A 19,565-nucleotide genomic window follows, 5' to 3' on the forward strand; every position below is an offset into this window, starting at 1 on the left:
CAGTCTTGTTCACTGGGGTAATGATGAGCCAGACTGCATTCCCGCTATCATGTGAATGCAACCCTCACGGGACACGTGCCAGGTCACCTACAGAAACAGCCTGAACGGACACAGTGGATCGGCACTCACAAGGCACATGTCACCCCTGCATACCTCGTGCCTTGGAATTCAGAAGCGGCACATGTGAGGCATGTGGCACACTCTGTGAAAGTCGATTATAGAGGTATATCCAATAGACGCTCCATAAAGTTGCACCTAGAAATGTGCCCAATAGCCTCCAGATAACTGAATTTAGAAGTGTGCCCAATAGCCTCTCTATGGAAAATAGTATTTAGAAAACCGCCCATTAGCCTCTCGTGGGAAAATGATTTTTGTAGTTTGCCCGGTACCCTCTCTGGGAAAAGTTGCATTAATAAATGTGCACATTGAAAGAGCATATAACCCATCAAATCACACCACCACGCTTACTCTCTCCTTTACATCACCACTCAACTAGAACACAGAGATACTATGACACCATTCGGTATAACTGTTCCCATACTAACACCGCTTACTCCACATCAATCTATGTAAACACTGCTGGTTTCACACCCCCAGCCAGGCGTTTTCCTCAGGCCTAACGCAGCCACATCCGTCCTGGATAAATCCTGCCTGAACGAACACATTATCCTGATCTCTCAACCACCACATGTGCCGCTAAGAAGCAGCTATTACACAAGTACCGCACGAGCTGCACACATACCCGCTGCTCACACGCACCTTTTGACTCTCCCTACTCTCTCTGTTGATCAGAACTTCGGTTCCCAAGGACGTTCAACCTACCAGCGCCTTCAGACCATACCAATGGTATATAAGGCGCTATATAAGTGCAAAATAACAATAACAATAACAATATAGCGGTTGCACGGTGTGAAACCAGTAGCACAGAAGAAACTGCTGCAAAATCAATGTTCAATGCAATTCATGGTGGCATTACATGTACATCACTCAAGCTCATCCCTGAAGCATACATTCTTGCCCACATACAGGTGATGCAGGCTATCCCCTGAAGAGGTGGCTCCTTACACCAGTCCGAAACCCACAGAACCAGCATGAGGAGGACTTCAACCGTGCCCATTCCCGTATGCGTGTAGCGATCGAGCAAGCTTTTGGCCTACTGAAGGCACGTTTCTGCTGCATCAGCAGGTCTGGCGGGGCACTCCTGTACCGGCATGAGAAGGTTGCAATGGTCGTCATGGCATGTGTCATGCTACACAATATGTGCGTCAGAAGAAATGTGCCCCTGCCCCCTGACGTAGATTTGCTACCACCTGACGATGAGGATGATGAGGGTGGGGATGGGGCACCACCTCAAGGAGGCAGCGATGCACAGGAGGGGCGTGTCATGCGTCAGACTCTCATTGACCAATGCTTCTAGCACACACAGCGTATGTGTGTCACATGGAGACGGCACTCGGCGCACTGTGTGTGTGTGGGACATGCACACTGTGGACTCTACAACAATGTAGCACATGGACGCAATAAAGATGTCAACACATTTGGTTTGTGGTAATGATAAATGTGTATTGCAACAGTGAAATCTTGTGACACACCCCCTCCCCCCTCCCCCCTGAACACCCCAACACACCCCCTCCCCCCTCCCACCTCCCCCCTGAACACCCCAACACACCCCCTCCCCCCTCCCACCTCCCCCCTGAACACCCCAACACACCCCCTCCCCCCTCCCACCTCCCCCCTGAACACCCCAACAATGGTGCAGTAGTGTCCGTGCTACAAGGTGCGGAGTAGTCCTGCTGAACAGGCAAGTCAAGGATGTGTATCCCCTCCCATGGCCCCTGGGGCACCCCTGGCCGTGCTGCGGAGAGTGCGCCCAGATCTACGGACGGGGCTGCTCTGTGCTGAGCTGGTGGTTGATGAGGCTCCACGCCCCACATCCGGTCGCATGTCCCTGATGGTGTGCACAAGTTCACTGAGTACATTGCGCACAGCCGCTAGCTCAGTGCATATACTCCTTGTGGAGTTCTCTATGGCAGCTGTGACACGGTCAGCTGACCGCTCCATGGCATCCCTTGGCCCACCACACTGTGCCACATGTGCATTGAGGAGGTCAGACAGTTGTTGCTGCCGTGTTGCAATGTCCTGTAGTGCCTGCTGGTTCTGCTGGCCTATGGCCAGTGCCATTTGCATCTCCGGTGCGATGCCCACCTCAGGCTGGGGGGATGGGGTGGCTGGCCATTCGTCGGAGTCGGACTGCCCCTGTGTGGCATCCGCCTGCAGGGGGCTTAGGGAAATTGTGGGGGAATGTGGATGGGCAGTGGGCCCTTCAACATCAATGTCCTCAATGCTGGCTGGCCCGCTGTCAGAGTCTGCCGCTATGGCTGCACTCTCCCCAAGGGTGCTGCTTGCGGCAGAGGCTGTCCCCTCAGTGGCCACAACTAGTGGCATGTCTGCTGCTGCTGCTGTGTCTGTGTCAGCAGTAGTGGGGGCTGGCACTTGTCTGTCCTCTACCCCAGGCAGGGTTGGTGGCTGCCGGTGGGTTCCCTTCCGGAGGGCTGGGGTGGATGCCTGCGGGCTGGCCATTCTGGAGGAACAGGATGCGGTGTTGCCCTCTTCCTGGGGCTCTGTGTCGGAATCTGTGGTGGAGCAAAGGAGGGATGTGTTATTGATGGGTCCGCGGACATTGGACATGCATTAGGGGATGACATCTATACAGTCGGTGCATGCAGCGCATTTCATACAGGTTTGGTGGCTTTTGTGTGGAGGTTGCATGGTGCTATATGTGTTCCAGCAGTTAGGGTGTGCATGCTGCTTGTTTGCAGGGTGGTGTTGGGATGTGTCTGTGCACGTTCGCCTGTCGATGTGTTGCATGTGCACTATGGGGCAACTGGGTACTTCGCACAGTGGGGCTTTGTTGAGTGTGGCATGCATAGCTCTGGCCACCTACCTGCGTCTCCTGGGGTCGGCACTCCTCTCTCCATGGCTCTGACACCTTCAATGCTCTCCATCCCTATGGTGGATGCGCATATTTCCTCCCACGCCTGGAGCTTGATAGGTGATTCTGAGCCTCCGCCAGTTGACATGGCTAGGTTGCGGTTAGCCGAAATGATGCTACGGACACGGAGCCTCAGATCATCCCAGCGCTTGCGGCACTGCTGGGCTGTGCGGGGTGCGGCCCCCACTGCACTCACTCGCTGTGCCACTAGGGCCCATATCGCCTTCTTCTTCATGATAGCTGCCCTTGTCATCTGTGTCGAGAATACGACTTCCGCATTCTCTTGCAGGGTCTCTGCCAGCATGTTAAGTTCCTCCTTGGTGAAGCGGTCTTGGCGCTGCCTGTCACATGCCTTTTTGACAACTTTGGGCATGTTGGGTGTGGTTTTGGGGTGGGTGATGGGTGTGGATGGTTATGGGGGCCGGATGAGGTATGGTAGTGGAGGATGGCGATGGATTGGGCCTCATTACGACCCTGGCGATAAGGGGTTAACGCCAGCGTTAGCTGCGCCGACCCCTTACCGCCAATTACGAGTTCCCCTAGCGCCATGGAGGTTTTAACACCCGATTTTAGCGGGTGTTAAAATCCATGGCGCTAAGGGACCATGGAGTTAATTACGCCACCGTAATTTACGGTGGCGTAATTAACGCCTTCCCCACTCCCATTATGCCCTATGGGGCAAAAATGGGAATGGGGAAGGGTAAATGGGGATTGGGGATTTACCGCCCCGCCAAGGTCGGAATGGGGCGGTAAGTCCGCCAACCACCATGGCGTAAACGTAGTTTACGCCATGGTGGTAAAGTCACGGCCCAGGCGGTAACTTACCGCCTGGGTCGTAATGAGGCCCATTGTGTTTTTAAAGATGGCCGCCATGCCATTTCCCGTTCCTGCGCGATGGCGCTATTTCCGCTTCCGCCTATTTACGGTGACCGCTAACTGCGGTGACCGCTAAGTACGGTGACCGCTATGGTGTGCTTGGCGGTAGTGCTCCATGGACGGTGTGCGATGGCGGTAAGGGCCGTTTTTGGCCCATTAGCGCCATGGCGTACTTTACATTACCGCCATGGCGTAAAGCACGTGCCCGATGGGTCGGTATTAGGTGCTATTTACGTCTTCGCTACTCGGCGTTAACGTAATTTACGCCATGGCGGTAATTTACGGAACTTACCGCCAGGGTCGTAATGAGGCCCAGTATGTGCCTGGCCGGGCGGTGGAGACCGTGGAGACGCAGCGGCCAGCAGGCGGGAAGGCGGCCAGGGCATCAGAGACACCCGACAGAAATTGGCCTCTCCTGGTAGGCGGGGCCCAAGTTGGCATCAGTGGCCGTGTGAGCTGTGCGGGGATCGGCTACCGGCGGGATCGGTGCCTCCCCTGAGGGTTGCGGGGGGACTCGCAGAGGCACGGCCCGGGTGTGCGACCCACCTGGGGGCCGCGGTGCATCGCCCTGCTGAAGAGGACTGGTTCAGAGAGCTGTTGAGGAGGCTCGACCGGGGGCGTAGCAGGCGGGAGTGGATCGTGAGCTGCCGGCGGTCCTGAAGAGGGCGGGGGCCCGGCAAGAGTGGGGGCTCCAGCGACGAGGGAGCCTGACCAGAGGGCACGCCGCCTATTGTGACGTGTCCCAGTTTCAAACTGTGGGCCGGGACGGCTCAGGAAATCCGGATTGGAGGAACGCTGCAGGCGGAGGAGGCCCGGGAATATTGAACCAGTGGAGCCTCTCCTGTGCACGGCTGTGAAGAGGCTGCTCGGCGTCTTGCGGCGTGGGCGGCCCCCGAGTCCCGAGTGGAGGTAGGAAGGGGCGGGACGTCCTACCTGCCGGCCCGTGGTGGGGCGAAATTGGCACAGGAGTGAGGACATTGGCCTCCCCCACAGCCACACACGCATTGGGAACTGGCCTTCAGTGGAGAGGAACTTGCGATACTGGCCCTTAAGATGTGAGGAGCAATGGTACAAAGCTTGCTGACCCGGGCTGGGTTGAAGGGCCATTAGAGTGGCAAAGGAGCATAGCCACAACGTTATTTGCCCCTGAGGATGACGAGGGGCTGTCCCAGCTTGTCGTGCTAGACCGGTGCCTAAGGATCCAAGCGTGCTGCAGGAGAGACACAGGCTTGTTGTGCGGGCGGAGGCGGTGAGGTGGTCTCACGCTGCGGGGAGCTTTACCCGCTTGGCCGTGGAGCGCTCACACTGGGGCAGCAACAAGCCCTCGGAGAGTGGTGAGGTGGGCGGAATGTCCATGAAAGTCAAGGGGAAGGGGAATAGGCCTCCGGCCCCAGGTGATAATCATGGCACCCTTCATGGACTGTGCCAGGCGCAGGCCTCCAAGGATGGAAGCGGAGCCCCCGGCGAGTTGGTGGGGGAGGGTCCCTCCCAGGGGGCGACAGAGGACACAGCAATATTGCATAGGCGAGAATTCCTTGGGGAGTTGCAAGCCTTACAAAATAACCTAACCAAAACTTTTCAGGAGCAATTCCAGTTAATGCGAGCAGATCTCAATGAGGCTTTAGGAGAAATGAAACAAGATCTGCGACAATTGGGCGAAAGGACGGATACTCTGGAGAGAGGCCTCCAGGAAGTGGACAAGGACACTACAGCGAATAGTGAGGCGATTGAAAGGCTGGACATTGCCACCAGAAATCTAGAAACGCAGATGGAGGATTTAGAAAATTGTTCCTGTAGAATCAACATTAGAGTGAAAATGTTGCCGGAATCGGTACAAGATAAGAACTTGAAAGGGGTGCTCCCAGAAGGAGGAGGTCCTCAAAGCAGCACGATTAAAAGAACCCATCATGTTCGAGGATCAACAGATAGCGCTTTTTCAAGATCTGGCGAGCAGTACGCTCCTGAAGAGGAGGCAGATGAGCCCGCTACTGAAGATATTGAACGGGAAAGCGATACGTTACAAATGGACTTTTCCCTTTGGTTTGCTTTTCGAGTGGGTGGATACCCACAGACGCATTACGTCACTGCAAGAAGGAGCTGACCTGTTGCGCGTGGACTTAGAAGATGCACCCTCAAGCTCGAGTCCAAGAAACATGGCTGACAGATCTAGACCCAGGCCTTGGGAATGGGCAACTGTAAGGGATAAACGGAGGAAAGAACCAAAGGCCAAGGACCCGCTGGGCCCGGGGAAATCTGGAGAAGGGAGGGCTCTCAAGTGAACGACTCCCTCTGTGAATCGGTCAGAGATAGGGGTGGTGGGCCTCTAAAAGGTGGGTGAAAGCGTTGGGGTTTAAGGTGGATCAGCCATGTTGGAAAAAAGAAGGGCGAGATGCCTGAGGTAGGAGTGGAGGAAGTACGGGAAGGAGTCATCCTTTAGGGGTGGGGTTGGGGGTGGTTCAGGGGTGGGGTTGGGGGGGGTTCAGGGGAGGGTGTGGGGGGAAGGACAACGAGCAACCAGAGGAGGGGAAGGGGAATTGGTGGTCAAAGGGCTCAGTGTCCGCACAGTGTGGGGGGCTCACTTAAGTGGTTAATGCATAACGTGAAAGGGTTAAATACCCCTCTCAAAAGAAAGAAGTTGGAGCATTTCACTCAGAAGGAAAGGCCGGATATCCTGGGGCTCCAGGAAACACACTTGCTCCATAGAGACCAGCGTAGACTAAAACTATGCGGCTTTGATCAGATCCTCCACGTGTCAGGCCCTAGCAAAGCAAGGGGGGTGGCCCTGGCCATTCGAAATACAGTGGATTTCAGTGTCTGTGGTGTGATTAGGGATAAGGAAGGGAGGTACTTAATAGCGAGGGGGAGGTGTCAAGAGGCCCAATACACAATTGCAGTAGTGTATGGACCCACCTCGGGTCAGGAACAATTTTTGCATCGAGTCCTGCAGGTGTTAGAGGATGAGGCATGGGGTCAGATCATCCTTATGGGTGACCTTAATATTGCATGGGATAGGGGGAGGGACAGGGATCGCCAGCGGGCTTACTGGGGAGGAGCGGTGATGTTCGCGAGGACGAGGGACAGGATTGTACGGATGGGCCTGCGTGATGTTTGGAGGGAATGCAAGGGAGAGGAGGAAGGCTACACCTTCCTATCGGGGGTGCATGGATCGCAGTCCAGAATTGATTACATTTGGGTTTCGGCAGGTCTGGTGGGTAGTATTCGCGAGGTACAGACTGGGCCGTTGGGAATAGCGGACCATAGAACGGTCTCCATGGTACTAGACTTGGGTCGGAGAGCAAAGGGTCTGTGGGGGTGGACATTTTCTGAGGCCACAGTGAGAGACCCAGAGGTTAGGGGGGTTATCGAGAAAAAGATCAAATTATTCTTCGATATTAATAGGAAGGAGGATACCGGAGAGGGAATTAGGTGGGATGCTTTTAAAGCTACCATGAGGGGGGAACTGATTGCAGCGGCGACTCATCGGGTGAAACTATTGAAATCCCTAGAAACTCAGCTAGAAGCTGAGGTGGAGGTGGCGAGGCAGGCAGTGGGTGATATCCCCTGCCGGGCGGCAATGAGGGGTTACAGAAAGGCGGTGGGTCAGTTGGAACTCCTGCGCACTAAAAAAGCCGAGGGTGCCCTCCTGGCTGCGAGACAAACATTTTACATGAAAGCCAATAAGCCGAATGCACTATTAGCACGCTTATTAAGGGGTAGAAGGGCAAGGAATGCAATCTCAGCACTGAGATCAGAGTCTGGCGCTCGGATTACAAGGCAAGAGGAACTTCAGGAGGCTTTTGCAGAATACTACGACTCTTTGTACGCCTCCCAGGACCCTCAGAGTGCATCTCAGGAGGAGTTGCTAAGAAAGGTGGAACTGGGGGAAATTAGCAGGAACACGCAGGAAGCCCTCGATCAAGAAATCTCGGCTGAGGAAGTGTTAAGGGTGATCAGGGCCCTGCCAGCGCACAAGGCTCCCGGCCCTGACGGTTTTACCGCTGCATTTGATAAACTTTTTAGTTTGCAGCTGGTCCCTCACTTGACGTCTTTGTTTAATTCTTTTAGACGAACAGGTAGGATTTCCATCACCATGGAGGAGGCGAAGGTCACCCTTCTTCTTAAACCAAATAAGAATCCGGAGGACAGATCCTCTTATCGCCCGATTGCGTTGATGAATGTCGACGCGAAGTTATATACCAAGATTCTGGCAAGCCGTCTCGAGTCTGTCCTCCCGAGTTTGATCCACCCCGACCAAACGGGGTTCATTAGGGGTAGACAAACGTCGGATAACATCAGGCGAGTGGCTCACATAGTCGAAAAGGCCCAGAAGACGAACACTCCCGCGGTCTTGGTGGCACTGGATGCGGAAAAGGCTTTCGAGCGCGTGGAGTGGTCTTTTCTGTTCCGAGTGATGGAAAGGATGGGCTTCGGGGGGGACTTTATGAGGATGGTGCGAGCTAACTATCAAGACCCCAGCATCAGGGTGATGGTTAGTGGGAGGGCCTCTAGGCGAATTATTCTGCGGCGATGAACAAAGCAAGTCTGTCCCCTCTCCCCAATACTCTACGCGATTTATTTGGAGCCTCTCCTTCAGGCAATCAGGGAGACTAGGGAGATTCAGGGCATACCTTTTGGGGGAGAGCAGCAGAAGGTCGCGGCATTTGCGGACGATATGCTGTTGATGTTGACGGCCCCAAGGGAATCGCTTCCAGCGAGTGTGTCCTTGCTGGTGGCTTTTGGGGAGGCATTGGGGTTGAAGATTAACACCAATAAGTCGGAAGTGCTAAACCTGACACTAAGTGCTGAGGAACGGGACAGGCTAAAGGAGGTTTTGCAATTTAAGTGGAGTCCAGGAGGGATCAGATATCTGGGGGTGAAAATTACAGCTAACTTAGCAGGGTGGTATGCGGCTAACTTTCCCCCACTCCTCAAAGCAGTAAAAAAGGACTATCAAAAGTGGAGGGATCTCAGGGTTTCTTGGGTTGGATGGATAGCCGCGGTGAAGATGGTCACGTTACCAAGGCTTCTGTATCTATTTCAGGCTGCCCTGCTGCCTGTTCCAGCAACTTTCTTTAGGGAGTTAGACTTGCTCACCAAAGGGTTCATCTGGGAAGGGAAAAGGGCTAGGGTGGCCTTTAAGCTCTTGACGGCGCCCAAAAACGAGGGGGGGCTAGCGTTGCCGAATTTTCGGCGATACTACGAAGTTGCACAACTTTGTGTCATTAGGGAATGGCTGATGGGAGCAGAGAGACCGTCGGATGGACTCTGGGTGAGGATAGACAGGGCAGTTGCTCATCGTAGCCTAACAGAAATTCTATGGCTTCCCAAACCGCTCAGGCCCCGGCATCTTTATGAGAGCGCTATTACCAAGCTTCTGGTGGACACCTGGGACAGACTGGTGCACTCGGGGTCTTAACTACATTCCCATCACCCTTCACCCCTATTTTTGGGAATGGGGACTTCACCTCGGTCTTGGAGAGGGGGGCTTTTGTGCGGTGGCAGGAAGGGGGTTGCAGGAAACTGGCTGATATGTTCCGAGGGGGGGCAGTGTTGTCTTTTCTAGACTGTAAGAATGAATTCGCCATCCAGGAAAGTGAGCGATTGCGGTACGCACAAATTCGGAACTGGGTGACGCACCCAGAGGTTAAAAAGGCGGCCACCCGAGACACAACGGCTTTTGAGAGATTCCTCCTCACTAATGATGGTTCGAAAGGCCTAATCTCTAACATTTATAAGATCTTGTGCAGTGTTACTGCGGACACTCTGTGGCCCTTTATGAGGAGTGGGAACGGGTGGTGGGGAGAGAGATTGGCTCTTCGGAGTGGGAGGGTTCATGGAGAAAGATTCCTAAATTGGCTAAGACTTCCCAATTACAAGAAACTTGGTATAAGGTACTGTATGGATGGCATTATACCCCCGGTCGACTCCATAAGATGTATCCCAAGGTCGTTGAGAGGTGCTGGAGGGGATGCGGCATGGTGGGCACTGCCAAGCACATTTGGTGGTCATGCCCGAAAATTGCACCTTTCTGGTGGAAGCTACGGAAAGCGCAAGATTTGGTCTTTGGTCCGGGCGATGATAGATCTCCAATACATATCCTATTAGGCCTCCGGGAAAAAGAAGTGGTGGGTGAACCTAAAGGGGGGGAAAAAGCAAAGGTGATACTGGTGTTGGCGGCAATAATGTTAATAGCACGGAAGTGGAGGAGCCCTGAGGTCCCTGTTTCCCAGGATTGGTTTCGAAAGATGTGGGAAATAGTGGCTCTGGAGTGGGCGACTTATACCACTCTCAACAAGCTTCAGAGCTTTGCGGCGGACTGGGGTGAGCTGTTGGAATTCCTTAAAGATGACTTTAGGGTGATTTGGTACCCGCAGCGCCTGAGACTGTTGGACCTGCAATAGTTGTGATACATTTTCTTTTACTTTTTAATGGAATGGTGATTGGTGCAGTGGAGGCTCGTTGTCTGGGGGGGAGGTGGGTAGGAGGGGTGGTGGAAGGGGGGAGGGGTTGGAAGGGAGAGGGGTTCGGTTTTGTTGTTTTGTTTCACGAGTTGTAAAATTCTATTCAAAACTCGATAAATAAAGGTTTAAAAAAAAAAATACAAGGCTCATCATCCCACTCATAAACAAAGACCAAACGGGGTGTCCTGTGAGATCAGACCCAAACCCAGCACCTTTAAAAACAGTCAACCTCATTTACGCCAACGACACGCAGGTCGTCAATAGATGCTTGGCGGATTCAAGTTGGTTGTCTCAATACAATCGACATAAATGGCAGGTCCGTGAGATGTTCACCCAGGATCCTATAATTTCTAGTATCCAAACACAATTCATTTATAATTTGATATAAACCCAAACCAAGGGATTACCCACAAAATGTACTTTGGAAATTGTACCGAGCCGATACATAGTCAAGGAATATGCCACTATTACTCCTTGCAGCAAGGTCAACAATTAACTGTTCATAATTATGTTGCAGTAGGCTCCTTTTCATGACTGCTTTTTTTGATGCTGAAATGAATAGTTCAGGAAATCACCCAGGACCACAGCAAATCATCTGTCAGCAATACGCTTGATGTTAGCCAAGGCGTTATTATGAATAAAGGCAACATTAATATGTGCTGCTTCATAAATTAAATGACTCAGGGTATTTACAAGAGCGTTAGCCAATTTCCCATACAGGTTTAGGCAGGTACGCTGGAATCTCACCAAGCATGGAACAATGCTGAACTCGAGATAAAGCATCTCGATCGAAGTACATAGAGACTAAATAATGTCTTTAATAAAGCCGACTCCAACTTAGTTACTTCAGCGAAATTGATGAAAGCCCAGCTTTCTGCGCCATACATAATGATAGGCAAATGTTTTGCAAGGTAAATTCTGGGTAATGTCCCTGTAGAGTAACCCTCACCATTACGTGCCATTTTTCCAATACTCCCTATGACTTGGGAAGATTTTTATTTGATACATTGAAAATGTCATAGGCCCCGTAATTTACAATCTAGTAATATACCCAAATATTTACATTGGTTTACCACCTCTAAGGATTTCCCCTCCAAATGCCAATGCCAATGTGTGATCTTCATCTTTTGAAGGGGTGGGGGGATACCATAACCTTTGTTTTAATTATATTCACTACCAGGGAGTTGGAATCTGAGTACATTTGAAGTGATTTAAAGAGGTCTGAAGCCCAGCCGGGCTAAGGTCCAACAGGACAATGTCGTCGGCATAGCCCATCCACTGAAGAGGTGCATTTCCCAGTTTTCGGAGCAATTGACGATGGATGAAATAGAGCCACTCCCATGTCAGGCAAGTAAAGATTAAATAACAGGGGAGCAAGAGTGCACCCCTGCGTCTATCTCTGCTGGGTGGGGATCTGGTCGGATGTCCTACCAGATTGATCAAGTCAGACCTTTATCCTTGTATGATCGTGAAGAGAGATGATCATTGAGAGCAAGCCAGGTGAGATATTCCAATCAGACAGCATACACCAAAGTCTGTTCCTGTTGACCGAGTCAAAAGTGGCACTGTAATCAATAAAGGCCACAAATAATCCCTCGAATATACCAAGCCTGCTGAATGATCGTCAACAAGGTGAGACAATTTGTTATGATGCTGAGTCCCATCTGAAAGCACGTTTGATTTAGCGGGATGAGCTTGAGGCTATCTGCACAATCCCATATTTCATTTAACAACAGTTGGGCAAAGATTTTTTCCAGGGCATCCAACATCATCAACCGGCAGTAATTTCCAGGGTCTGCATGCTTACCCTTTTTCAGGGTTGGGACTATAATGCTGTTGCACCAAGAACAAGGAACAGATTGCGTTTCCCCAATCCAGTGGAACAGCCAGTCTAAGGTATAGGCTCAGTGGGTGGAGGTCATCTGCTTTAATCAGGAAATTACAGATTGCATCTGGGCCGGGGCCCCTTGAAGATTGAATTCCCATAATCAATCTCAATATGTCTGCTGGACATTTGCAGAATGACCATTTAATGGGGGGCCTGGCAAACGGGAGCAATTTTGCATCCGCCCCCAACGTTTTAGTGATATGTTCAATCCATGCATGTTCCAGGACTCTATTGATATCATGAGTCACAGGGGAATAACCGTTAATAAGCTTCCAAAACATTCTGGGGTCATTAGCAAGAACAAAATGGAGCAAAGACCACCAATGTGAACATTCAGAATGGTATCTGTGATGTCACAACCACTCGCAATAGTTATTTTTAAATTGTTTTGCCTGCAGGGTGTGTTCAGCTGAATCGAGGGCCGGAAAAGAATATTTCACATAAGTCCTTACACAGCTCTCTTTTCTTGGTGACAATGAATTTATCAAACGAATGACGGTGGGCGGTCTTGGGGCCAGTTGCCCATCTTGCATTTGTACCTCTTTTGGCAAAGGATGTGGAGATAACACCAGCAATAGCCTCCTCAAAGTCCTTAATAGCGGCTCTTGAGGAGGCAAACGTTATGTCCAGGACCCTAGCCACACTGCAATCCAAAAAAGACTCCAAAGATGTCTGCATATGAAATGATACCTCTGCCAACTTATTATCACTTCAAGAAATATGATTTGAAGCAGAGTTGGCACTCAATTCCCTCGACCGAGTGTAGCCTAGAATCAGGGATTGGAAATTTAAACAAGCTACAAGAGGCAAATGGTTGCTTTCTAGTCGATGAACTATACCCATGTCGAGAACCCATGAAGGAGCATTGGCCGTAAAGATGTAGTCCAAAATGCTACAAGACTTATTCCCAATTCGAGTGAATTGAGGGGGAGGCCGATGGAAATGCTCAATTGGTCATAGTAAATCCAGCAAAATAAAGAAGATCAGCCCACTCAAAGCCCCTCTTGCAAGTACGAGAGAGCATGTCATCAGCAAACGGGGAGGATGAAAAAGCAGCATCTCCAAAATTAATGTACCTTGAAATTTTTTAATGACTAAACCATGAGGCGACCGATAAGGGGGATCATAAAGGATAATGATGATGAATTCTTTGCTCCTCCATCACGGTGGTCTGCTGTGAATGTGATCTTACCGATAAAAACATTGGGAGAGCTTCAGACGAGCTCCACCAAGTTCAAGGGTTTTTTAACACCCAATAGTAGTCCACCCTTAGGGCATCCATGAGGTCCTTGTCTAGCTAACTTAGTCAAAAAGTGCCAACCATCCACAACTATCTGGTGAGTAAGCCAAGTCTCCTGGAGCACCAGCACAGAATAATCATCAATATGCTCCATAAGGCCATCACAGGTATTCCAGCTAATAAGTTGAAAGGAAGGCATAATACCAGCTGTTAAGAACACAGTTTATTGTGCTGTACAACCATTTGGGCCAACCATGCCCAGTGCAACTCCTCCATCAATGCTCCATCTTCTGCACCAGTCCCTGTTGGCAAACTTGGGGCAGCAGTGGAGCCACAACTATGTTGAGCGGCAAGGTCATTCAAACTGCCTAATTCTACTGGACTAAATATTTTGCCATGCACAGCTTCTACAATTGTGCACTCGTAGCCGAACCGGTTAAAGAGTGCACAATGGTCCAGGATATATGTCAAGGTGCTGTCTGTGAAAAAATAAACAAATGAAGAGAAACATCTTCACAGGTATCATTTGTTTTGATGTCACTACTTCATATGAATAGCAAGGGGATTATACTATGATATAGATCAAGTAAGCATGCCCGGTTTAATAACAAGCCTCTACCATCACAGAATAAACTCTGTATTTTGAGTGCCTTCATTTTAAGTTTACAGGTGAGAGGCATTACTGCATGTGTCCCTCCCATTAAGACGTGATCCTGCTTAATACAAGATTGACCCTGATGTACATGATTCTCTAAGGGCAAAGGAACAGAAGTGAGTTGTGGAGTGGCAACCACAGAACCAACCATACATGTTACATTGCCCAATTCAGTCTGTACAGAAGTGTTAATTGTAGTCCTCACAGACACCTTGCCGTTGGTCGTTGGCCGGTGGGTGGAAGAGAAATTAACCCTTTTGCCACTACAATTTACTGGAGGAATTATAGGCTTTTGGGATGACCGTTTGAATTGCAAGTCAAAGTCAGAGTCCATTGAAGTGATTCCCTCATTGCCACCAACAAAAGTGGCACAATTTGATGACAGTAAGTCCCTCCACGAGGGGACTTGCAAGGGATCACTAGAAGGAGGGTTTTGAAAAATTGGGTAACACGGCCCAGGCACATCTTGCGTAACGTCCTTTGTAGGCTCCATGGCATTTCTTTTTATTCCAAGAAGCTCATACATCATGGCCTGATTGATGGGCTTTCATGGTCGCCTCTTGCGGCTAGCCACCATAGGTGAAGGGGCAGGTTCATCAGTGCCGGCGTCCAACCTATTGTCCTCCAATGGATTATTAATTACTTGATTGATGTGGGATTGTTCAAGTAACAAAGCAAATAAAGAGGTAATAAGAGTTCCGATTTCAGCCAAAGATATTACATGGGTATTAAAAGAATTAAAAAGGACATCAAAAGAGGACATAGTCTTAGCTAGTTGGATGCCCTGTAAATCCAGCTTGCCCACTATCGCTTCACATTTAGTCATAAGATCCATAAGAATTGTCTCAAAAATATTGAACATAACTGCTGATGAGCTACTCTCATCAGCCAATTCAGATGTCACAGGAGAGTAAACAGAAGCAGATATTAGAAGGACATTAGCCTGAGACGTTAGTGCAGGTTGGTAAGCATCCTTGGCGGGCAATACCCTAAGCAGGGATGGAACTCCAATTGTTTTGTCTATCTCCAATACTTTCTTAAGAATGACAAAGAGTATCTTCTTAATGCAATTTATGATTTTTGTAAGGGTGGTGAAAAAGTATCTCTTCCACTTATTGATGAGGATTTTCTGCTATACTCCCCTGCCAGGAACTGGTTTTACAATGTCTTTTCCTCTTTCACATGCTTTGGTTGGATTACCTGGTGTACTCCCTCGCAGGTATCTCCCCCAAAAGGTCTTCTCGGTTCTGAAGATTGCCTGGTGTACTCTCCTGCCAGGTATCTCTGCTTCCCCATAGGCTCACTGCCTGATGCAACACCTTTACCAGGTCTTCTTTCAATTATCTTTCTCATTTCAGTATAACACAGTTCTTACTCCTTCACTGTTTTATACTCCACTGGCTTCAGTTATTACTTGTTCCAACTTACCCCACATTGGCATCCCTTACATGGAGGCTTGTTAAATTATGGCTTTTTAATTTCATTTGTAATGTTCTTTGGGTTGTGGCAATGCTTGTTCCATTCTTTCCCATATTCACCTTTCAAATATGAAGAGTTGTACTGATCTTGCCTTTCAATTACTTCATTAGTAAAGTTTATTTGCTTTTGACAATGTTTAGGCCAGCATCCCTTATATGGAGACTTGTGTAAACTTACAGGCCGATTCATGGAATAATTAGCGCGTCGCAAGTGGGCAAAAACGTGCGAATCGCAGTGGAATAGCGAAAATCGCAGTGCAAGTGCGAAAATCGCACGAAAAGCAGCGCACATCGATTCATGGAAGGCCGTACGCGAGAAAACCAGCGGATGTGCGATAAAAAAGTGCGCGGCGCACGTTGGCGCACAGGCCATCTAACTGCGTGCGCCAGGTCACAGCGAAAATCGCACAGGCCACAGCGAAAATCGCACATAGCGCGGCGCACGCAACAAAAGTAGGCGGAAAACGGGCGTAACACTCGGAATGGGGAACAACTTGCCAAAACGTGGGCGTCACGGGGGAAGTACAGGGCACAAGTGCGCGGAACGCCCACACGCTCGCCTACAACACGTATTCATGGAATAGAATAGGGCAAAAAGGGGCACGCTCAAACCAGCGCACAGGCACAAACACGACCGCCACAAGAAAGCAGGCGGTAGCGTCTCTGCGGCTGTAAGAAATGTGCGCCAAAAGGTGCGCCAACAAATAGCACCTATATACTGCCATGATGAATGTCCTATACTGTGGCCCTCCAGGACAAATGATGTGCAAAGGGGTACCCACAAACACGGACACCCGCTGACAAAAAATAAGTGTGCGTGTATACCGGGGTGCGCGGGAAGTCTCACACGCGATTTGGCCGGGTACGTGGATTTCAGGGGTGCGCGGGAAGTTCCACACGCGATTTCATCAGGGTACGTGTATTTCAGGGGTGCGCGGGAAGTTCCACATGCGATTTCAGCAGGGTATATGTATTTCAGGGGTGCGCGGGAAGATCCACACGCGATTTCAGCAGGGTATGTGTATTTCAGGGGTGCGCGGGAAGTTGCACACGCGATTTCATCAGGGTACGTGTATTTCAGGGGTGCGCGGGAAGTTCCACAAGCGATTGGCCCAGTGCGAGCAGGGTACGTGTATTTCAGGGGTGCGCGGGAAGTTCCACGCGCGATTTCAGCAGGGTATGTGTATTTCAGGGGTGCGCGGGAAGTTCCACACGTGATTTCATCAGGGTACGTGTATTTCAGGGGTGCGCGGGAAGTTCCACACGCGATTGGCCCAGTGCGAGCAGGGTACGTGTATTTCAGGGGTGCGCGGGAAGTTCCACACACGATTTCAGCAGGGTATGTGTATTTCAGGGGTTCTGGGGCGTACCACACGTGAATTGGCCGTGTGGGTCCTCCCAAGGTGTACGCTCCACAACCTCCACGGCCCCTGCAGGCAGCCCACACCACGGGGGAATACCCTGCACCCCTGCTCATGTCCCGCAGGCAGCCCATCCACCATGGGCATGCCCCCCAGCCAACCCACATGTCACCTTGCACTACTGATCAACAATGCATGTCTCCCACCACCCCCACCCCCCCAGCCACCAGGGGCACCCACCACGAGGCCCCCACTCATGTCTCCCACCACCCCCACCACCCTGCCACCATGGGCAGCCCCCACCAGGCCCCCACCCATGTCTCCCACCACCCCCACCGACAAGCCACCAGGGGCAGCCTCCACCAGGCCCCCACTCATGTCTCCCACCACCCCCACCCCCCAGCCACCAGGGGCAGCCTCCACCAGGCCCCCACTCATGTCTCCGACCACCCCCACCCCCCTGCCACCATGGGCAGCCCCCACCAGGCCCCCACCCATGTCTCCCACCACCCCCACCCCCCAGCCACCAGGGGCACCCTCCACCAGGCCCCCACTCATGTCTCCCACCACCCCCACCCCCCAGTAGTGCAGGGGCAGCCTCCACCAGGCCCCCACTCATGTCTCCCACCACCCCCACCCCCCAGCCACCAGGGGCAGCCTCCACCAGGCCCCCACTCATGTCTCCCACCACCCCCACCCCCCAGCAGTGCAGGGGCAGCCTCCACCAGGCCCCCACTCATGTCTCCCACCACCCCCACCCCCCAGCAGTGCAGGGGCAGCCTCCACCAGGCCCCCACTCATGTCTCCCACCACCCCCACCCCCCAGCCACCAGGGGCACCCTCCACCAGGCCCCCACTCATGTCTCCCACCAACCCCACCCCCCTGCCACCATGGGCAGCCTCCACCAGGCCCCCACTCATGTCTCCCACCACCCCCACCCCCCAGCCACCAGGGGCAGCCTCCACCAGGCCCCCACTCATGTCTCCCACCACCCCCACCCCCCTGCCACCATGGTCAGCCCCCACCAGGCCCCCACCCATGTCTCCCACCACCCCCACCCCCAGCCACCAGGGGCACCCTCCACCAGGCCCCCACTCATGTCTCCCACCACCCCCACCCCCCAGCAGTGCAGGGGCAGACTCCACCAGGCCCCCACTCATGTCTCCCACCACCCCCACCCCCCAGCCACCAGGGGCAGCCTCCACCAGGCCCCCACTCATGTCTCCCACCACCCCCACCCCCCAGCAGTGCAGGGGCAGCCTCCACCAGGCCCCCACTCATGTCTCCCTCCACCCCCACCCCCCAGCAGTGCATGGGCAGCCTCCACCAGGCCCCCACTCATGTCTCCCCCCACCCCCACCCCCCAGCCACCAGGGGCAGCCTCCACCAGGCCCCCACTCATGTCTCCCACCACCCCCACCCCCAGCCACCAGGGGCAGCCTCCACCAGGCCCCCACTCATGTCTCCCACCACCCCCACCCCCCAGCCACCAGGGGCAGCCTCCACCAGGCCCCCACTCATGTCTACCCAGCAGTGCAGGGGCAGCCTCCACCAGGCCCCCACTCATGTCTCCCACCACCCCCACCCTCCAGCAGTGCAGGGGCAGCCTCCACCAGGCCCCCACTCATGTCTCCCACCACCCCCACCCCCCAGCCACCAGGGGCACCCTCCACCAGGCCCCCACTCATGTCTCCCACCACCCCCACCCCCCTGCCACCATGGGCAGCCTCCACCAGGCCCCTACTCATGTCTCCCACCACCCCCACCCCCCAGCCACCAGGGGCAGCCTCCACCAGGCCCCCACTCATGTCTCCCACCACCCCACCCCCCTGCCACCATGGGCAGCCCCCACCAGGCCCCCACCCATGTCTCCCACCACCCCCACCCCCCAGCCACCAGGGGCACCCTCCACCAGGCCCCCACTCATGTCTCCCACCACCCCCACCCCCCTGCCACCATGGGCAGCCTCCACCAGGCCCCCACCCATGTCTCCCACCACCCCCACCCCCCAGCAGTGCAGGGGAACCCTCCACCAGGCCCCCACTCATGTCTCCCACCACCCCCACCCCCCAGCAGTGCAGGGGCAGCCTCCACCAGGCCCCCACTCATGTCTCCCACCACCCCCACCCCCCAGCAGTGCAGGGGCAGCCTCCACCAGGCCCCCACTCATGTCTCCCACCACCCCCACCCCCCAGCAGTGCAGGGGCAGCCTCCACCAGGCCCCCACTCATGTCTCCCACCACCCCCACCCCCCTGCCACCATGGGCAGCCCCCACCAGGTCCTCACAATCCCCAATCATGTGCGTAATGGTCAGCCTCCACAGCCAAAAAGCCCTACCAAGTAACCCATTCACCGACATGGAAATGGAAATCACATGTTACACCCCCAATGTTCATGAAGCTAATGAACCCATGTCCATCACACACAATGGTTGCAATTGAATGGGAAAACACCCAACATGACATGCATGAAACCAATGAGATGATACCACACAGTGAAGTATGGAAACAAAATTGTATTGAAAAAAATAAAGAATGCTAAAGAAAGGAAACAAACTACAATGGGAATGAGAAAAAATAAGCTGCATGTCCGTATTAAAAAAAAAAACTGCA

Source organism: Ambystoma mexicanum, chromosome 4p, assembly GCF_040938575.1.
Source record: "Ambystoma mexicanum isolate Mex_15411 chromosome 4p, UKY_AmexF1_1, whole genome shotgun sequence".
NCBI lineage: Eukaryota > Metazoa > Chordata > Amphibia > Caudata > Ambystomatidae > Ambystoma > Ambystoma mexicanum.